General features: G+C 40.2%; 1 pseudogene; it reads left to right on the forward strand.

The window, feature by feature from the left end:
• Positions 1–4,778: 4,778 nt before the first annotated feature.
• On the forward strand, positions 4,779–4,844 carry LOC111727243 (annotated as a pseudogene).

Raw genomic sequence — 4,844 nt, forward strand, 5'->3', positions numbered from 1 at the left:
TACTGATAATGCCAGCAAAATGAACGAGAGCCTGGCAGAGCTGATACTTTCCTTTGAACGAGCTATACATCAGCCACATTATCAGGGAAAAGCATGATTACCAAATAAGATTAAATTAAACAAGCTAGCCAAAAGGGGAAAAGAATTAAACACGAGTGGCTACACACTATCGTTAATAATCACCTGATTATAATTCCTTCTTCCAATTAGCTTTCCAGCGACTTACTCTTAAATTTGAATAGACAGCCAAGGATCTTCAAATATTTAAGGAATTATCCTAAGAAGGAACACAGAAACTAAAATGAAAAACAAACAACAGGTGAAAAAAGAACCCTCAAAAAGCAGAAACAAGCAGTTAAAAAAAACTTTAAAAAAAAATCTATAAGTCCCAGATGGATATGGGAAGATTTAGGAAGACTGTAATGATAATCAGTCTTCAAAAAGGTCCTTTCACAACTTTTAGAAATTAAAATGTTATTGAGAATTACAATAATATGAAATGATATATATTAGTAAATGTATAATCTTGGGAATGAAAATAGTATATAAATGGTGAATAGTAACACCAAAGAAATGTTAATGACAGCTAATAGTTATTGAGAATTTACTATACACCAGGCACTGTTCTAAATACTTCACAGGTATTAACGCATTCAATCCTCACAATAAATCTAGGAGAGGAGTACTATTATCCCCAACTTTGTAAAGAAAGAAACCAAAGCTTAAAGACGTAAAATGACTTGCCCAAAGTTAGGGAGCAGGAGAGGGAACATCATTATGCCCTCCGTTCACAGAGTCAGTTTCCTAATGTTCATCTTATACTGCAAAGACAAAGGTCTGGAAGAACAGGAGAAAAAAGACTTTTCAAACATTAGAAGATTAGCCCAATAAGCGCGACATCTAAATAACAGAAGCTCCAGACAGAGATAACTGTGAGAACAAAGAAAAAAGTCCTAAAAGTTCTGCTGAGAAAAGAATATGTCTCTTACAAGGATTTGACAGTCAGAAGACGTGAGACTTCTCCCCATCAACAGCCACATGAGGTAGCAATACCTTCAAAATTCTAGAAGTCCAGCCTAGAATTCTATACCCCATCACATTCTGACTTAGTTGTGAAGGTAGAATTAAGGCATTTGCAGATAGGAAAAGTCACAAAGGAACTTACGACAAGATGCAATTCAACAAAATAAGAGAGTAGATGATAAAGAAGATGCTAGAAATCAGGGTTCCTCTACAAGAATGAGCTAGGGGATTTTCATAAGATAATTGTGAAGGGAGGTCACAGGAGGACAGTAATCACAGTTTAGAGAACAGAGGACTCCAGGAGGAATAGTTCCTGAGAAATAAGTGGTAGATGACCTTATGTGAATGGACTACATCAAGATCAACACTTCGACAGAATGTTTGGTCAGGAGTTAATGACAGTACACTGTTAACTTACCACAGGCAGAGGGAGGATAATCATTGACTTCAGGGAAAACAAAAGGCTGTATAGAAAAGGGAATGTAATCATTGGTGAATTCAGATTTGCCTGGTGATGATAAAATAAACACTGGACATTGGTTTAACTCAAAAGTATACTCAGTAAAGCTCTATGAACAGATTTTGTCTGTTCTCTTCACTGCTTTTTTCTTGGCAATCAGAGCTACGTCTGACATTAGCAGGTGCTCAATAAATACTTGCTGAGTCCAGAAATGAATACAGGGAGGAGGAACACATGCATATTACATAGAGTGGAGGTGAGGAGACCTGGGGAAAGGACTATAGTCTTATTTTCCATAGTAGAAGTCACTAGATAACAACTTAAAATAAGAAATGGAAGGCCAATGATGCTATTTTTGAAAACCAAAGGCAAAGACCAGAAGAGGGCAGCTTAAAAAATAAAAGAAATTTGTCACTGGGGAGAGGGAAACCAGAAAGGGAAGTAGCTTTGCTACTTGTTACAAACCTTACAGAACTCATTCTTTTTAAGCAATGACATATATAATTTAGAAAAAGATGAAAATTACAAATCCACTAAAATAATTATTAGCCGCTCAAGTCACTTGGTAATTAGCAGATGGACCTGACCTCACAAACCAGCACAAAATTGCCATTCCTTCAAAATTCCAACATTCTCATTTTAGAAAGCTGGAAAATATAGAAAATAGGAAAAAATAACCCAGGGCAGCCAACAAAGATAATAATGTTAAATATTTTGGTATAACTTAGCAATTATTTCCTAGGCCTTTTTTTTGTTTGTTTCGATGAGTTCATACTGGCCATGTAAATTTACGTCCCAAATTCATTCTTAAAAAGATTGAAACTAAATAAGAGAAAGATCATTTGTTGGGGGAAGGGAAGCTGACCTCTCACTGACTCCTAACACAGCAATTCAGTATGTATATTCTGCTGAAGTCAATGACATTTTCATGCAAAAAAGCAGGGAAAATGTGTAATTTTGAAAAAAATGAGCAGCAGCAGTAACATATAACAGAGTTTGGGTACTGAAATTAACTTACCTGGCTTCAAATCCCACCTCTCTGCTTTCTGGTTGTAGGGTAGACATGGTCATGAGCTCTATAAACCTCCATTTCTCTAACTGTAAAATAAAAATAAAAGCACCCACCTGCTAGTGTTTCTACGAGGAATACCTGGGCAGAGTGAGCAAAGCTCACAGCCTGTAGTGAAGGCACAGTAAACATCAACTATTACCATTGCAATTGTTACGATTAGGAACCATCTAGTGCACTGACCAGTGTGTTGCACTGCAGACTGGTGTGCCACGAGAGGATCTTGGGTGTGTTATGAAAAATTTTAAAGATCACTAATTAATTCTCAAAAGAAGTTCAAAGCACAGTAAGTATACTCTTTACTCTTTATTTGATCAACATGATTGAAGTGTGCCACGGAAGTTTCACTATAGGTTCAAGTGTGTGGTGAGATAAAAATGGTTGAAAGCCTTATTGAGCAGATAAAACTTACCCCCCCCCCAAAAATACATAAGATCCAGCAAGATAAAGAAAGGACTTTCACAAAGTCAAATACAACCAGCCATCAGTGTGAGATGTGCCACCAGGGACAGGATGGAAGCCTCTCTTGTCTCAACTTGGCACTCAATATTTATTTGTTAATGAAGTAAATCATGGAGGCACTTGGTTATCAAAGGTAAGAAATTTTGGAGTGACTTTTGTGCTCTCATCAAACTTCTGAATTGATTAAGAAAGAGATGGATGAAAAGGGTAACAATTAGGGGGGAAACTATCAAGTTCATAGTGCAGCAGAGAACGCTGTAGAATAGAGGTCTTCTGTGGTTGGCTACTTCCCGAAATATGCAAATTAATTAGGTTTTGAGATACAGTTGACCCTTTAAACAAAATAGTTTGAATTGCAGGGGTCCACTTACATGTAGCAAAAGTGATCAAAATACAGTATTTCTGAGATGCAAAACTCAAACACAGAGAAGGCTGACTTTTCCTAAACACAGGTCCCACAGGGCCCACTGCAGGCCTGGGTATGAGCAGACAGGGACATACTACAGGGGTCCTGGAACAGATCCCTCGCATATATCATCGGACAACTGCACTGTTGTCCTGTGTCCCACGGAGAAAGAATACCAGGTGGGAAGCTTTGGAAAGGAAGCATAGGGGCCAAAGAAGTGCTCAGACATGATACAGACCCCTAGTGACTGAGAGGGTCCTTCAGGGCATCCAGTTTAAGTGGAAAAATTATTCTTTGTTTAGGGATAGGGTGAGAGGAGACAGGAAGATCAGCCTTGCTGTGAGGGAGTTAACGTTCTAGGATAAAAGCACTTCCAGGGCATGTGTGCGTCACCGATCATCCCGTGGAATATAAGCACAGTAAGAAATAATGTAACAGATGCCAGGCCAAATGACCTTTCTTTCCTGAATCCTCCTCGGGAGATAAGCTGGGAGATGAAGGCAGATTCAAGGAGTTAGGTAGCTGAGAGAGCACTGACCTAAAAACGTAAGAATCCAATTTTAGTTAAGTTACTAATTAGTTGAACAGTCACACTTCACTGCTGCCTCAGTTTCCTGATCTGTAAGTTGGAGATGCAACTTCTGTTCCACCTTCCTCAAAAAGTATCAGAAAAGAGATTAACAGAGTAATGCTTAAATCAGTCTGAGTCCAGTTAGGAAACAGACCACACCAGTTACTCGTTATTTTTTAGTAGAGAGAACAGTTGACTAGGAGTAATAAGTTATTAACAGAGTAACTGAAAAGGCCCAAACACAACGTTAGAGCACAAAGGAATCACCTCACGAGGCCAGACACTGAATGCTGGAGGAGCAAAGGGAGCAGATGGGATTATTAGAACCTGGAGGTTTTAAAGGCCAGCACCCACAGAGCTGACGCTTGGAGCAGTGAGAGGGGTTGCTGTTGGGCTCGTGCTGATGTCTCTGGGCTTAGAGACAAGGCCCTCAGTGGCTAGGACCTGGCCCTCTGAGGAGTGACCCTGGTCAGTTGACACCCGTGCCTCTGAGGTGGGGGCACGACAAAGCTGCTTCTGCAAAGATCAGAACAACTGCAAACTGGATTCATCTCCTGCTGCCGCAAGGCACTGCCCCTGCTAGTGTAGGAAGGGGTGACACTGACCGAGCCGGAAGCAGGCTGGCAGGAGCAAGGCTCTTCAGAAATACTCATGGAGGAGAATGGCAAGAATGCATTTACTATGGGGTGGCACCTGTGACTCAGTGGGTAGGGTGCCAGCCCCGTACACCAAGGGTGGCAGGTTCAAACCAGCCCCGGACCAAACTGCAACAGAAAAAATAGCCGGGGTGCTTCACTTCGGCAGCACATATACTAAAATTAGAAAGATACAGAGAAGATTAGCATGGCCCCTG

Source organism: Otolemur garnettii, unplaced genomic scaffold, assembly GCF_000181295.1.
Source record: "Otolemur garnettii isolate 467f Iridium unplaced genomic scaffold, OtoGar3 scaffold00098, whole genome shotgun sequence".
Lineage (NCBI taxonomy): Eukaryota > Metazoa > Chordata > Mammalia > Primates > Galagidae > Otolemur > Otolemur garnettii.